The 17,972-nt window shown below is 44.0% G+C and overlaps 1 long non-coding RNA gene across 1 annotated transcript; it reads right to left on the bottom strand.

Annotated features, from left to right (window-relative positions):
* Nucleotides 1-15,742: 15,742 nt before the first annotated feature.
* Nucleotides 15,743-17,697, bottom strand: LOC311154769. The gene is made up of 4 exons (XR_014616218.1): nt 17,475-17,697; nt 17,214-17,380; nt 17,050-17,130; nt 15,743-16,969 (listed from the first exon to the last, which is right to left on the bottom strand). It is a non-coding gene; the product is annotated as an uncharacterized lncRNA (long non-coding RNA).
* Nucleotides 17,698-17,972: the final 275 nt, after the last annotated feature.

Below are 17,972 nucleotides of genomic sequence, written 5' to 3'. Positions count from 1 at the left end.
CTGCTCCACAAATAACAAACTCCATCCACTTATGAGCCACTTATGGAAACTTACCAGAAGCACAAAAAGATTGTTTTCCTCTCCTTCTACCCAGTCAACCCTCCTGCTGGACACAACAGCTCTGCACACCCACATACAAATCCCTGTTGCTGCTAATAGAATGTATCGCTGAATTCCAATGACCAAACATCCCAGCATCTCCAGCATCAGAGGAGCAGCTCACCATGAACTGGTGTTTTGCACTGACCACTTAAAATGCTATAAAGATACTGAATCCCGGGAGCTCAGGGGAAAAAAACCCCAAAGGTGCCATGTCAGTAGATGAACTCAGATTTTAAGAGCTTTCCCTATTATTTTTCTACTCATTAATGAGTAGATTCAGTCTGTATAGAACTGACTTCTTTCCTAAGTGCCAAACTCTGCTCTGGACCCTGCTGTTGATCGAGGACTTTGAAGAAATCCATCTTCTTTCCCTGTTCCTTTGCCTACAGAACATGAATTTTGTCATAAGACTAATTCTTGTGTTGAAGAGAAGTTCTTCACTCTTCTCAACATGGTTTGAGAGTGAAAAATACATTTAGAAGGGTTACCCCTGTCTTCAGGGTGAGGTTCCTAAATTATAATCAGGAGAAGAAAGACTTTGCCATCAAATAATGTAAAGTGCAAGTAATGAAATAGAGGAAGGAATCGAGGCAGGAGACCCAATTTCTGGAGACTCCATAATAATAATTGATTCATTACTGGGGATAAGCCACAATGAAGGTGTTTGTAGATGTGAATCTTGACTAATAATTCTAAAAATGCTTCACCATCCTCATTTTATTGGATTGAAGAAAGGGGGATGCAGGAACCACAGAGCTGTAAGGACTGAGTAGGAGCCAAGCAGTTACATGCATAAATGCCAAAAAAAGTCTTCTAATCTAGAGAGAGTTACAGATTCTGCCTTTTCCCCTGTTACTTCTGGCCTCATGGACAGTACAAATTAGCAGTTAATGGAATTGTTACTGCAGCACCTGGAGACCACGTAGCGTGCCACTGGAGAGAATTCCCAAATGAAACTATGTACTTTGGCTCTATAACCAAAGTAATATCACAGGCTTCAGGCCCTCCTGTATGCACAAGAAAATCTCACTGAATTTTCTTGCAAACCACCGTATTTCTGGAACTGGGATGTTATCTAGCTGAGCAATTATTAGAATTCCTCGGATAAAAATCAACTAGAATAAAATTCTTTGTTAGTGGTGTTTTCCTCCTTCTCTAGGTTTTCTCTTTTCCTGTGATTTTTAACAGCAGTCAGTACTCATTATAAAGTTTTTCACCAGCACTTAAGCCTCAGTGCTGAAACCTGAACAGGCAACAATCTGCAGAGAGAAAACCCCACACATGCAGAAACACTGGGGCCTGCCTAACCTAGCTGGAAAACTCCTGAAGCAAAGGAAAGAGGGAATCTAGGTGAAAAAAACTGCCTGTGGCAGCATATCCCATTGGAAAATTCAGGTTTCACATCTGCCTTGGTTGGCTTATAAATAAAACAATAAAAAAAATTCAACAGTTTGCTATCCTAGTCTTACCCAGTTGCTCATGTCAGAAATTTAGTAGCATTAATAGAGAGTTTTTTTGACTGCTGAAGAAAGTTTCCCATGACTTACGCCGGTGTGCACTCAAACAAGAACTCTGAACGTAGTCCGTGTTTGAGGCAAAGAGAAAAATGAAAGTGCTTTAAATCAAAGCACAGGATGGCTGTGCTTTGATTTAAAATTCATATATAAATGGATTTTTAATTTGTGAAAGCCCTGGACAAGATGCAACATGACCCTCCACAGAATTGTTCCTAGGCTTCAGTGGTGAGCTCCTGATTACAATGGTTCCCATGTTGCACCAAATTTCAGTGCAATTTTGAGTGTGGGCTTCCAACAAAAATCACCATGTCTGCAGGTAATCCTGAAATACATCTTAATAAATCACAGCCAGTATTGAGTCGAAAAGGGGGAAGAGAGAACTTCTCACCAAGTTGCAACCAGTAGCCTTGAAAATGAAATATTCCTGCTAAATTCCCACTAAATTTTCTCCTGTGAGCAGCCTACATTGAGTCTTGTAGATAAGGGAGTCATTGCTTCAACTGGATTAAATAGTTGCATCAAATTTGATTTACATTCTGGAGAGCTAAAGAAAATAACTGTTTCTTTCATTAGCCATACAATGAGCAGATTTCTCAGTTGGATGTTCTACATTTCTCACTTCTCAACAACTTAGTTGTAATATATTGTCTTTTCCTCCTACTTAGATTTTATTTCAATCATTTATCAATTTAATTAATAATTGGTTGATAATTGTCCACATAATCTCTGTATGGAGACAGTCAACCCTCTTCTGAAATGTTTTAGGCTTTACCATAGACTTGGAGGATTTGGGGTTTTTCCCCCTCACCAGAAGCAAAAGTAGTTTTTCTGTCACTGTGAATAAATGCACAAAGGTTTAAAAATGTCCTCTTTTGGCCATTGAGTGGTTTATCAATGCAACATTTAACACTATAATACAAGATTTGAGACTAGTCTTAATTTTGGGCCCATCAGACTTATGGGGACTAGTTAGCATTGGCACCAGATGGATTTGGGTCAGGGAAACCTTAGGAGAAGCCAAAGCCTGCCTTCACAGAAAGGTGAAGGGAGCACCTTTTTTTCTTTTCCTTCACTTTATAGCCTTCTCTAGATTCATAAGCAGAAGTGTATAAGTTCTATATTCTTTTGTCTTGCCAAAATCTGTTAACAGATGTCTATTGTGTGTGTAAATATCCTACCTTTTAAGACATACTATTCAAAATTTCCAGGAGGTAAAGAAAGGAAAAGAAAAAGGTTGCTTTTCACAACCAAGGACTAGAAGACATAAAATTAATTGCCAATGCTAAGTAGAGGTGAGTCCACATAAGTATGATGGGCCCAACCTTAGGGGGCAGGTCACAATTCTTACATTCTAGGGTTAAAAGGTTGCATTGATAAGCAACTCCAAATATATGCAGTTAGGAGGTAAATGACAAAAGCAATCCTTGGAATTTCTAGTTCCTGGGCCAGGACAGAGTCCAGGCTGTCAAAAAGATTCATGGTACAGCCCAGTTGGGTTTTACAGGCCCAAACTGAGTCTATTAACTTGGATCCAGAGCCAACAGCAGAGGCCAGGATATGTCGGTGGTGTAGGTTCCGATGGAAACATTTTCCCCACTGCTGCCACATGAACAATCTGTTCTTGAGTCAGATAGAAATATCCCACCCTCCCTAACCCATCCAGTCTCCTGGACAGAATTGACCTTGACATATACCTTGCTGCCCACCTTCCCTGATTTTCCTCCGTGCTATCCTGTGGAATTCTCAAGAACCCTGTGAAATTAAGGCAAGGACTCAACGGGAGACAGTTTTGCAGACTACAGTGAGCTTTTATAGCCCCAGAAACAAGTCAGGTTAATGGTTTTTTTTTTTTTTTTTTTTCACACGAGCCACTCCAGAGCTTGTATCTGAATATTTGGTTCTCATGTATATTTATTTACTTAGGAGTGGCATTCCTATTCACAATCACAAGCATTTACCACAAGCATTTAAAAATTTTTAATATCAAATGCTCTTTCTGTGTCAAAACATTAATGGCTGGAGTGTTTCCTTCACATTTTCACTGAGGAAATATTTGGTTTTTTCTGATGATTCACTAAGATTACTGCTTCAAGAACTGACCAAAGGTGAAAGGATTTGTTCTGCCTTTTCTAATTCATCTGCTGAGCATGGTTGTTTCTAGAAAACTTGCTCACTGAGTAGCATTTTCTTTGCTTTATTACAGTATTCTGCTCATTGGACTATTTTTGCAGCTCAGTCCCTGGTATGAGATTAAAAGTTTTAAGTGCCCTGTTAAGTTGCTAAGTCCTGCAATAGCATCTGGAAATTATATCTCTCTCTCTAGGTGGACTCTTGGAAGTGAATTCACTATAACTGTAATTCCCCCTTTACTTTCCTTCCCAGCCTTATCTCCTCTGAGACCTGACAGGCAAAAGTAAAGACAAGTTATGAGACAATTGATATAAAACCTGTGTCCATGTAAATCCAAGTCACTGCACATAAAAGGAAGGAAAATCAAAATTAGAACAGTACTGGCAGCTATGTGATAGGAAGCCTGGAAGGTTTTTTTCCCATCTTGCATTGGAAGCATAAAACAAGAAAATTGCAGGTAATGGGAATTTTGATCCAAGCAACGAAAACCAGAGATGTAAGGGGAGAGAAGAGTGAGACTGAAAAATTAGTGAATAATCCTATTTCTCTGTAAGGAATTAGCTTAATTAATACTACAGAGACAGAAGTTGTTATGGTTTGTAAAGGGCCAACCTGTGGACAAGTGTTTCAAAAGGAGCTAATGTCAGACAAAAGTCATGCCTGAATCTTTGCATCAAAATAACACTTCCATGTTTATATCTCAGAGTTACTCATTAAAGTTTGCCAGCATGTTTTGTGTGGGTCGGGAATAACAATTTCAGGGAGTTTTGTTACTTTAACAGGCATGCAGCTCAAACTGCCTGGAGAAATATTGATTATAGATTGCTGGTTATGAAAAGGTTTAATAATTCTCATTCTTTATGTAATATATTATTGACTATACATTCAACCCACACCAAGGTGGAGCAGCTGACGTGGCTGAAAGCCACTTGGATCCCAGCTCTGAAATGGAGGGAAGGATTTGCATCTAATCCCCTGCATCTAAAACAGAAAACATTCAACTTCAGGAGCCCGGGTTGTGTTGGAGGAAGCTGGGGCATTACAGTGCTTGAGGATTTTTATTATGGTGCTGCAGGGAGCAGTGCCAGGCTGGGTTTGCCTTCTCACTTTATCTAAATTGTTCTACAGAATTAAGACCTGCCCTGTCTTAGTGCAGGAGTAGTAAAATCCCAAACATGCAGACCTCAGTATAACACAGCCAAGCTCCATGTAAAGACTCTTAGTAAATCAGCCTGGCTGCAGCCAAACCACATGTAAAAGCAAGCTTTACCAACCATTGCCATCTCACAACAATACACCTCCAGCAACACCAAACAACTCAAAATAGTGTAACTCCCATCCAAAAAATACTCCATTAACTAAAACACCAAAAAGGAATCAATAAAGCCCACTCAGCCTTCCACAACCCCATTCAACCTATACACAAATCTAATAGAAATAGAAATTTACTAAATTTACTATACACTATCATACCTTAAATAACTCCACCATTCAACACTACTCTAACAACTTATTACAACTCCAGTACAACCTAAAATCCACAGCAACAAAATAACACGCCACTATTAACATTACCAATACCCTTTTCTCCCTTCCTCTAACAACCGAATGCAAACCTCAATTTACCTTCACTTAAATACCATATAATATACCTATAACCAACTACCCCAAAAATAAGAACACAATCCTACCATCTACCATAAATTCATCCAAATTGAACTAAAAAAAAACCCTCTGAATAACAAAATATTTTCAAAACTCATTCCCATTCTCCTTAAAAAAAATTTACCATTGAATAAAGCAAAATCCTAAGCCTAATGAAAACACCAAATTCCCCAAAATAAAATGACAAAAGAAACAGCATCAAATTCCCACCAATATCATAAGAAAGTCAGAATAGCTCCACCAGCCAACAAAAAAACACAGCCGACAAGAAAACTCCAAAGCACCTCAAAAACAAACACTAAAACACAACTCCTCCCACCCTCCCAAGTACTGTGACTAAAACACATATTCGATACAAAAGCCTCCTCTGCTCTGCCATCAATTCCACATAAAACAAATAAATTACTCTCATCATACAGCACACCCATATCGATAATCTGTTTCACCCTCAAACCTTGAAAATAGTAACAAATTACCCCAAAATAACAACTTGAATCTCTAATGAAAAAACTGATCTCTAACTAATAAAAAAACCCTAAACAAATAACACAAACTGGAAAAACTCCACCATGCAACCAACTACCAGGAAAAAACCCTCACTACGCCCTTCTAAGATTTCTTATCACAGCACAAAAATGGAACAAAAATATAAAACAACCCTATAGAAACCCACACAGCAAATCACAAAAACAACTGAACTGAACTCCAAACCGTTCAACAGACCCTGAATGGTACCAAAAAAAATCACCAAAACACTACTACTTGAACTCAGAGAAACCAATGCTCTATAAAATTAACTTAAAACTCCAGACAAATTGACAATAAAAGCAATATCTAAAGCACTAAAAAATAAGAGCATAACTAGTCAAATAAAGAAAATAGCTTAACAAATCCACCATATTGATATTTAGTTTCTATTGATGCAATATATTATAAATATGTAAGAAACATAACATTCAAAAAACATTATTATTTTTATGTATCATATTTGCTGCTGCAACTCATTTTTTCTTATATTTTCAATTTTTATATCTATGTAGGTATTTATCATCTATTTCCATACCTAAATTTCTACCTTTATATTATTTGTATTCATAATTTCTTTGATATAAACCCTGCCTATTGCCAAATAAAAAACAAAAAACCATTTTGTTTTAAACTGTTTTTAAAATATATTTATATTTAATATTTTTAATCTATTATATGATACCATACCGATGTCCTAGAAATATATATTCCTAATATATTTTTCCTACGATAGGATATATGCAGTATTACTAGTATTATAGATCGTATTGATTTTTATTATTTAATACTTATGAATGTTTTATATCTTTATAAATGGATGCATATATTTGTAATACATTTCCAGATTTATATTTTGGATGGGTTTTAAAAATAGTTATAATCTATATTCATATTTACTTTTATAAACATATAACATATTCCATATTAAACAATATAGTAACTTATTGCAATATATATTATGAATTGGACATAATATATATTATATATTATAAAAATCATTAATAGCTGACATAGATAATATCATATATATTGTAATTTATAATACTACTTATGTTTTATTCTTCTATATTCGGTCTATATTTAAAACATGAGTTTTCTGTTCCTATTTCTATACATATATTTGTTTTGTTTAAATAGAGTTATAATTCTACATTTAAAATCCAATTCCTAAATAAAATGACAAAACGAACAGCTTCAAATTCCCACCAATATCGTCCAAAAAAATCAAAATACCTCCAGCAGCCAACCAGATGCCTGCAAAAAGAACCCACACAAGATTCTTTTCATTAACAACTCCTACCACATCAGAAAAGTAGAACGAAAATGAAAGAAAACCCTAGAGAAACACACAGAGCAAACCATAAAAACTACTAAAAAAACCAATCAAACCAACGTACTAAACTCAAAAATGAACCACTGGCCCTGAAAGTTGCTAAAAAAAAATCAAAACTCGAACTCAAAGAATAACCAATACTCTATAAAAATAATTTATTAAACAGAAGTATTTCACAAGGTATAAAAATCCCAACCACTGAAGACACCCACCATATAAATACCCATGTTCCAAAAAAATAAAACGAATAAACAAAAACCAAAAGCATCAACAGACAAAAAAAACCCAAAACAATACAAAGAAAACCCAAAAAAAACCCACCAAACAAAAAAACCACCAACCAAAAATCACACAGACAAACAGCACACTAAACCCTGTGGTACCCCTAACAGCCTGGAAAAGCCAGGTTTGCCTTCAATCAACACCCTTAAAAACGCAACTGAAGGGGGATCCCTCCCCAGCTCAAACACAGACAATAATAGATGAGTAGCTGCTTCCCTCTCCTTCATTTCTTTTCTCCTCAAAAGATCCATTTTTATTTCCTGGGGCCATCGGGGAGGGATTGGCAAGATGAAATTGAAAAGGGAAATGACAAAAGTCCCCGCTCCAAATCCACACGGGCTCACCCGTTCGGATGCTGCTTCCCGCCACAAACATTCGTCCCTCGGCACCTCCTTTAGGCAACGCTCCAGCATCCACGTGCGGATCCTGGTGTTCCCCCAGACCCTGTGAGAAGCTCTCACCGTCCTTCCATGAGACAGCCCCGGGAGCCCCCATAAACCCCTCGACTCAGCAGCTCCACACAAAAGGGAGCTGAGGCAAACCCTCCCCCTAAAACAGCCCCCGGCACGGGCCGGCCCCTCATCATCCTCACATTCACACCTGGAAGGGAAAGCCCGTGAGGGGGGGAAGGAGAACAGTGGACAGAGGAAGGAGAGAGGGGGAACAGAAGGGAGTAGCGGGACAGGGACAGGACAGGAAGGAGCAGGGTTTGTGGGGGGAGAGGGAAATGGGGGAAAGGGAGCGAGAGAAGGCCAGGAAGAGAGGAGGGAAGGAGGGGTAGAGAGAGGGACAGGCGGGGAAGCCCCACAGAGCCCCGGCTGCACCCCGAGCCCGCCCCGGCCTGCCCGGGATGGTGCGCTGGGCGGAGCTCGGTTCGGCGACACTGTCCGGCAAAATTTTTTTGCTATTTTTTGCTAACCTCGGCTATTGTAGGCTGTATTCAGCTGGATTCGCCTCTTGGGCGCCGCTGGGCGCGGTTCGAGCCAACTCGGAGCCGCTCTGTGTGTTCGGCGCGGCTCGGTTGGGCTCGGCTCCCTCAGGGCGGCGCGGCTCCCTCAGGTTCAACTCGCTCGGCTCGGGGCTCTCCCACTGCCGCGTCCCGCGGGCTCGGCCTTCGCAGGGACGCGGACGGCAGCGCGGGGTTGGGCAGGAGCTAATTGGGCAGTGACCGTACTCACGCTAATTAGCGGCACGAGAGCAGGCGGCTTGGTTCGGCTGAGCTCGCTTCGCTTCAGCCAGGCCCGGAAACTTCGCCTCGGGTTCGATCGAGGCCGCAAGGTTCGGCTGGTCTCACCTTGGGTCGGCTGAGCTCGTACGAGTCGTCCGAAGGCGGCGACGTTCGTTCCTGTTCAATTAAACTGGGCTAAATTCGGCTTGTTTCGGCTCTTCGGCTGAGCTCGGCATGGTCCGTCTAAACTCGGTCATATTCGGCTCTTGGTGTAAAATCGGCTAATAGCGGACACACTCGGCTATCATCGGCTCTTCGGCTAAACTCGGTTATTTTCGGCTCAACTCGGCTATCATCGGCTCAACTCGGGGGGGCTCCAGTACCGCTCTCTGCGCACAAAGCGGCAGACTTACCGGGGTGCGTGTGCGTGTCTTCGCCTCGGGGCTGCGGGCAGCGAAGGCTGCAAAAAAGGAACAGGAGCCAGCTCCGCCAAAAACTCCTCCGAAATAAATGCCAAAAACCTGCCTCTAACCCAACAAGAACGAAACAAGCCCGCTTTATTCAAAACCATATTTAAATACATTTAATATTTATATTTTTCATATTTATATTCAAAAGCATCTTTATAACGGACATTGATGCGTTATGTAATTTATATATTACGTCTATTCCTATTGTTTGTATTCATTTATTTTTTGTGGTTTTATAAATATCTTGATATATTGATTGTATATTTCTACATTTAGATTTCTAGTCCAGTAGTAATTGTATTATTTAAAACAAAAGCCCATCTCTATCCCACAAAATATCAAAAAAAGCCTTCTTTTAAACTATATTGAAACATTTTTATATTTATACTTTTTATTTATTATTATATTCACATTTGTATTTATAGAGACTATCGATATCCAATATTTAAAATAACAGATAATATAGATTAAATGCCAAAAACAACTTTAAATTAATATTAATAATATGTATCATATCTATGGCTACAACTTTTTTATATTGTTAATTTTTATGTAAAACTTTCTGTATTTATATTTCTATACTTAAACTTCCAACTTTATACTATCTGTTTTTAAATTTTTGTAATCAAAACCCTGCCTATTGCCAAATAATAATTATTTAAAACCCATTATATAAACTACTTTAAAAATATTTTTATATTAATATATTTCTTATTTATGTTTGTAATTTGTTATATCGTATATGATAACATATTGACTTACTGTATTTATATCTTTATCTATAGATTTCCTATAAAATATTCTAATAAGATTTATACAGTATTACTTGTATTACATATTGTACAGATTTTCATTTTTTCTATTATTTTTTTAATATACGTTTGCATATATTTGTAACACATTTCTAGATTGATATTTCTATTGGAACTTTTGTTTATATCTGTAATCTATTTTTATATATTTCTATTAACATATTAAATACTAAATAGTAAACAACATTGTAACTTATTCTACTGTATAAGACTATTTTTGCTACAAGTTTCATTTTTACATATCCGGTCGATATTTAAAATTTTAGTTTTTTATTCCCATTTCTATACATCTAATTGTTTTGTTTATTTATCGTTATAGTTCTAATTTTACATTTAAACTCCAATTCCTAAATAAAATTACATACAAACAGCATCGAATTCCCACCAATATCGTCCAAAACATCAAGATACCTCCACCAGCCAACTAACTGCCTCCAAAAAAATCGCCAGACCATGCTCTTCTCACTTACAACTCTTATCACATTAAAAAATAGAACGAATAGAAAAGAAAACCCTGTAGAAACACACACAGCAAACCACAAAAACTACTATAAAAAAATCAAACCAACTCGCTAAACACAAAACCGCACCAGTGACCCAGAACTTTACTAAAAAAGAAAAACAAAACTCTACCTCTACATTGACACAAAGAATAACCAAAACTCTATAAAAATAACTTTAAAACACGAAGTAATTAACAATATATAAAATCCGACACCACTAAAGAAAAAAAAAACTACCCAAATTAAAAAACTGCCTAAAAAGACCCGCCATATAAATACCCATGTTACGGAAAATAAAAATAATAAACAGCGGCTCACCACCACAACCAAAAAAAAAAAAAAAAAAAAAAAAAAACCCACCACCAAAAAAAAAAACAAACAAACAAAATCCCTAAAACTAAATCAACTCAAAATTGCAACAAAAAAATTATTCCTAACTGAATAAACCCACAGTGCCTCAATTTATCAAAAGAAAAATGCCGTCTAGAAATAAAGACAAAGCCTAAAGAGAAACGTAACCATAAACACTATCTCCCAAAAGATCCGAAACGATAAACCGTACACTCCAATCAAACAAACCAAATAAGTAAAAGCCCTGTAAGATGATAAACAAAAGCGCTATGATAAATATTTTTTAAAAACCCCTCACCTATTAACTACACGACGCCACCTCAAACCCACCAAAAGAAACACTGCACACTCACGCTAATAAAAGCCACCGCAACAGAAGGTAAAATCTCTGCTTCACGCTACGAGCCATAAAACCCCCTGTACACCTTTAAAACCATTCCGTACCTCAGCACAAAAAAAAAGAGAACAAAAACAAAAAAAAATAAACCCGACAACAACATAAAACCATAAAAAACAACCCCTTATCATCACCTCCTGAAGCGAGAACCATCACGGTCAGGAAGAACACCGTATCCCTCGGCACACGCCAACTGCAAACAGAACCAAACGATACAACAGATCGCTAAAACACACCTCAAACCCACGACACCAAAGACCTTTCAGCAATCGAAGCCCGCGCTCCCGGCACCGGACGGAGCGCGGCTCCCGGCAGGAAAGCGGCTCCTCCGGCGGCTCCTCCGGCACGCAGGGGCGCCGCCGCCCCGGAGACCCCCGCCCGCTCCCCCCTGCCCGCCGGGGCCGGCACCGAGCCCTGCGCGCTCCGGCGGCGCCCGAGCCCCGCGCCCGCGGCGGGCAGAGCGGCCGGCACCGGCCGGGCCAGCGCAGCGCCCGTGCCGCCTCTCCCGCCCGCCCGCCCGGCCGAGCTCCCCTCGGCTCCGCACGGCCCGCACCGGCGCGGCTCTGGCGCTCCCGCGGCAGCCCGGCCGCGCCAAATTCCCCGGCCGCGCCAAATTCCCCGGCCGCCTCGGCAAGTGCCCGGCCGCTGCCGGCAGGGCTCCCGAGCGGCGACGCTCCGGGCCGGGCCACGGGCACAAGAAGCGCCCTCAAATGCGGCGGCACGGCCCCATTTCAACCCTGCGAACGCTGCGACAGCTGCAGCTTCCTGCAATTGGACCCCGAAACTCACCCGCAGGCGGGGCTCACCTCACTTCCACAAGGGCAAAGAAACGTGTTCTCCCCTTCAATTTCATCCCCGATAATAGCAGAAAAGGTGGCACTCAAATGAAATCCTTCAAATAACAGGGAAAGGAGGATTTTGATCTCAATACAAACCCTTTAAAAGGAGGAACAGGGCTGCCCTCTCCATTTAAACCTTTGGAGGATGAAAATGGGGTGGCAACCTTCAAATCAATCCCATAATGCGACAACAATATTTTCTCCATTCCCCTTAAAATAGAACGCAGGGATTTCCTGTCACCCCTGTGGTACCCCTAACAGCCTGGAAAAGCCAGGTTTGCCTTCAATCAACACCCTTAAAACCACAAGTGAAGGGGGATCCCTCCCCAGCTCAAACACAGACAATATTAGAAGAGTAGTTGCTTCCCTTTCCTTCATTTCTTTTCTCCTCATAAGCTCAATTTTTCTTTCCTGGGGGCACCGGGGAGGTACTGGAAAGACGAAATTGAAAAGGGAAAGGACAAAAGTCCCTGCTCCAAATCCACACGGGCTCACCTGTTCGGATGCTGCTTCCCGCCACAAACATTCGTCCCTCGGCACCTCCTTTAGGCAGCGCTCCAGCATCCCAAGTGCGGATCCTGGTGTTCCCCCAGACCCTGTGAGAAGCTCTCACCGTCCTTCCATGAGACAGCCCCGGGAGCCCCCATAAACCCCTCTACTCAGCAGCTCCACACAGAAGGGAGCTGAGGCAAACCCTCCCCCCAAAACAGCCCCCGGCACGGGCCGGCCCCTCATCATCCTCACACTCACACCTGGGGCTGCTCTGAGCCCTCATCATCCTCACACTCACACCTGGCGCTGGTGCCACCCTCCAACAGCGCCTCTCCCCCTCCGGCACACAGGCCGCTTCTCACTGACACACAGCAAACAGAAATCCGCTACGCGTGTTGGCTTTTCTTAGTCCGTCTGGGTCCACAATTAAAACACGTGATGAGATAAATATGAAGTAAAAAAACCACATGAAACACAAGGCAGAGCTAGGATTTTACAGGTCGTGGGTTTGGCACTCTGGATGACAAGCGCCTCTTCCGGGACTGCCACACGGTTTGGGGACCACAATTAAAACACGTACGTGCACCAATGGCATTGAGGGAAAGCTTTCCAGTGGAGAAAACTGTCATTCAGGTAGCACACGTTGATACACCTTTAGAAAAAGCAGAGCCGGCGCCACCTCCTAAGACCCCTGCTGAGGAACCCAGCCCTCCTTAGGACACCCAATGCAGCAGACCTCGAAAAAGGAGGGGAAAAGTCAAGCCCGGAGTGGAAAAAGAGATTATACGGACACCAGCCTTCAAAAAAAGCCTTGGCACAGCAACAGTGGGAATCAGTCACATTTCTTCTTTCCTTGCTCTCTGTGACGACATAAATATGAAGCAAGAAAACCACATGAAACACAAGGCAGAGCTAGGATTTTACAGGTCTTGGGTTCTGCACTCTGGATGACAAGCGCCTCTTCCGGGACTGCCACACCGTTTAGGGACCACCAGAGAACGGAGGCCAAAGGTGCCAGAGAGCCCTTTCTATTCCCTTCAGCCCCTGCAGCTGTTCTTATGGTTTTAGGGCACAGCTCGGTCCATTCCTAGATAAAAACGTTACGGCAATGTTTCCGAAACTACTACCCATCTCTTGTCAGAGTTTCCTACATTGCTGGATAGAGAGTGGAGAGAGAGAGGGTTTCTTCCCAAATGAATTCCTATTCTTTACCAATACCCATACAAACTAATAACTTGACAGGTTTTACCATTCTACACCCACCCCTCCCTGTGAATTTGGGGGCAGCTTTGGATCCCTCTGGAGGTCGGCACCCAGCATGACCCCCTCGTTGGCCACCCACCGCAGTGCGGCTCGCTCTCCTTGGGACCTTGGGGTGCCCCAAATGGCATCAGAGCCCCGAGTCTTCACCCCCTTTTCCTCACCCCCAAAGAAGGCACAGAACGAGTCCAACTACCCTGGACGGCAGCGCAGCGCTTCCTTCAAGCCCCTTCCACACGTACATCCCCCCCGAAAGGGATTCTGCTGCAACAAGAAAGGGGGGCAGCCCCCAGAAGGGTTGAGGTTCCTCCCCAGCCGCGCTGTCACGGCCCAGGGGCAGAGAGAGGCCGTGGCACAGACAGCAGCGACCGCACGGCACGGCACGGCACGGCACAGAGCGGGGGCCTCTCTCAGCGTGATGTCGGGAAAGCCGCGGGTCCGGCGGCATCGGGCGGGGTGTCTGACCGGCACGGGGGGATCCGCCGAGAGCCTCCGGCCCCGTGCGGGGACTCCTGCAGAGACCGAGGGGGGCCGGGCTCCGGCCCTCGGGGCTTTATTCTCCGGCACCCCGAGCCCCGCGGCTGCGGGAGAACGAAGGAAAGGGGGGATGGGGAGAGAGGGGCGATAGCAGGGGATGAGAAAGGGCAGGCGGGGAGGTCGGGCTCTGGAGGGAAGCGGGAGGGAAAGGGAAAGCTCGCGAGGGGGGTAGAGGGAGGGTGGACAGAGGAGGGGGAGAAGGGGAACAGAAGGGAGTAGCTGGATAGAGACAGGACAGGAAGTAACCGGGTTTGTGGGGGGAGAGGGAAACGGGGGAAAGGGAGCGAGAGAAGGCGAATACGGGGAGGAGGAAGGAGGGGGAGACAGAGGGACAGGCGGGGAAGCCTCACACAGCCCCGGCTCCACCCCGAGCCCGCCCCGGCCTGCCCGGGACGGTGCGCTGGGCGGAGCTCGGTTCGGTGACACTTCTGCCACATTCAGCCATTATCGGCTACTCTCAGCTGCATTCGGCTCTTCAAGGGCCATTATCGGCTACACTCGGCCACATTCGGCCATTCCGCAGAGCTCAGCTCGGTTCGGCCCAGCCCGGCTGGACTCGGCTCACACATTTCCTGACGGCAGCCCCTAGGAATTCTAACGTGACACAAACTGCAACCTCCAAAAAGCTTGAGGGCTTTTAAAGAAATGTCAGTTTAACTCTCGGGACAGAGCTGAGGGCTCCTGTAGGATAAGAATATGCACATGTACAAGCGATTCCTTCATTTGCATCCTGATTTTATGAAACCCCCCTCCCCCCAAATTCCATACATACCACAAGCAATGGGCAGTTCTGGTTTTTTATCACTTCGGCTGGCACTGCCTGTTTGCTCAACTACCCTCACGTTGAAGAACAATGTATCAGATTTCTCAGACAGTTCCCAATCAAACTCACCTATAATCACTGAGCAGAAAATCCTTTGGGGTTTAGTTCCATTTCTCACCTGTTCCAGGCAGAGGGAAGATGGGTTTGTGTTGCACGTGGCAACAGCAGCAGCAGGGATGGATCAGGGTTCTATTTGTTTGGTTGGTTTTTAATTAAAAAAGGGTAATAAAAATGAACCAGGTCTGATGTAAATGTCTTGAAGTGCCACTCAAGCTTTTGAAACCCAAGAAGATCGTCCTGATTGCCGAGTCCAGTCTTCCTCTGTCTCCTCCTTCTTCGCACTTACACCCCATTGTAGGAAGCTCTGCAGCCTTTTTTTCCCCGTCCTGTATTAGAGACAGGGTGGATACTAAATGCACAGACATGCACAAACAGTCTTTCTGGCTCTCCAAAAAGATAAAAATGCCTGAAATAAATATTAAATGAGTAGTACGCTCTCAAGCTGTTCAAGAAAAGGGAAAGTGGAGCTTTAATGTCCCTCTGAGAGATGTTGAATAAAATCTTCCCCCCGAGTTTGCACACAGTAATGAAATACTGATTTTTGTGACCAAACAAGGTAGGTCTGTATGAGAACAGCTCAGGAGGCTTTCAGGGCTCACGATGATCTCAGTCCCCTGAATTATTTCCCTCAGGGGAACCCCCTCACCCAGACTGATGTCCTCTGGCACAGATCTTACCCTTCTGCACCTGAAAAAAAGTTATGACAAAAGTCAAAGGTCTGCAGGATAACTTCAGAGCTCCAAACATCTTGTGTCCATATAGGAATACCAACTCAAGTCCAACTACACGCCACATTACAAATTTCAAGTCCCCAGGACTTGTCCTATTACACCAGGCCGGGCAGAAGGGCAGAGCAGCTCCGGCACAAACCTGTGCAGACACCCGTGACACAGGACAGGACATGACAGACAACGGGGACACAACACAGACAGAAACCTCTTGTCAGGAAGAATGACTGCAAGGACTGAGAGAATGCAAAATGAGATGACTGAGGGGAGACCGATGGTGGGCTGATGAGGCTCAGAGAAGCCTGGAGAAAGATGCTAACAGAAGGATTGATTCCATGAACTGCAAAGATGCATGCCCGAGAATCCTACAGTCAGAATCCTCTACCTGTCCTCAGATTCTTACAAGTCCTAAGCAGCCATAACGGATCCTCGCAGGGTGCAGCTGCCCATACAGCTCAGAACAAGACCTGAAATGCCATACGACTGGATGCTTCTAAAGAGAGATGGAATTTGATGCCTGTCTGAGCTCCCGAGTCAAAAATTCTATGGCATGGGTGCCAGGCCAAGGAACACCGAGATCACAGATGCTAAGAACAGTACCAAGGTTTTTGATAGTCCCGTCAAAGAGCTAAGGTAAAACACATAATATACCCAGACGCATATAATGCACGACGGACAAGTGACACCACACACACCGGGGACTGCTCTGCCCTGCACACCTCAGAACTGTGATCAAAAGCAACAACTGATGGGGCCTAAGGGGCCACTGCTTGGACATCCCTGACTCCAAAGCAGACTCAAAAACCTCTCCCGGTGACTCCCAACCCAGCACCCCACTTCCATCTCTTCCGCACGCCACAGCCCTGTACTTATCTCTCGGACAGCTGGGCATGGCAATCCATGCTGGGTGCAAAAGAAAGCGGCCTCACCATCTGGGAAGTCCCTGCTGTCTCCAGGCCACTGCCTCTTACTCTGCCAAGAGAAAGAAAACCAAACATCAGGGCACAAGCTTAGCAGCTCATTGGCCAAAGCCCAACAAGTCTGCCACTCACCCTTCTCCTAAGTATGCCCGGCTCCTCTGGCCGCACGCTTCGGCCAGGCTCGGAGGCCAATGCCATTGTTGAGGGGTCTGCCTGGGTTAAGGGGAGACAAGGTGATGTGGCATTGCTGAAAACGGAGGGGACCCGCACTCCTAGTCCCTACTTCCCCGACTCACCTCAACTCCTCAGCCATTCCTGAGGGCTACACAGACGGGACCATGAAATAGAAAGGGCAGAGGCTTCATCACCGAGTCCCATAATACTTCCAGAGGGCTCACAAAAGCACCAAACCCAGTCCATCAGACGGTCGGTGACGGCGCTTGGCGTACTCTGAGGGGATTGCCTAAAGCACACAAACAAAAACAGATGCTTCGACGTGTACCAGAAAGTGAGACTTGAGCAATAAAAACTGCTTCTGCACATTACTCAATGCTCACCTTGGCCACTCGGCCTTGACTGCTGCTCTCTGCTGTGACTTCCGAACAGGAAAGACAAAGAACAGTGCCATAACAGAGTCACCATTTACGTTTCTGCTGCAGAGACACTGACTGACCTGCGCAGGGAAACCCCTCACCCAGGATGGGGCACGCTGCCCTGGATTTTATGCTGCTGCACCTGGAAGAAAGTGAGGACAGAAGTCAAAGTGCTGCAGAATAACTTAAGAGCTCCAAACATTTTGTGTCCATCTACAAATCCCATCTAGAGTCCAACTACACCCCACATTACAAATTTCAAGGCCCCAGGACTTCTCCAGTTGCAGGCTACGCAGCAGGGCAGAGCAGCTTCCAGCACAAACCTGTGCAGACACCCGTGACACACAACAGGACATGACAAACAATGGGGACACAACAGGGACAGAAACCTCTTGGCAAGGAAAAAGACTGCAAGGACTGAGAGAAGGCAAAATGAGATAACTAAGATGAGATCGATGGTGC

The sequence above is a fragment of the Fringilla coelebs genome (assembly GCF_963513975.1).
Source record: "Fringilla coelebs genome assembly, chromosome: 6".
Lineage (NCBI taxonomy): Eukaryota > Metazoa > Chordata > Aves > Passeriformes > Fringillidae > Fringilla > Fringilla coelebs.
Note: the sequence above shows the minus strand (reverse complement) of the source record. Positions and strands in the feature narration are given on the sequence as shown.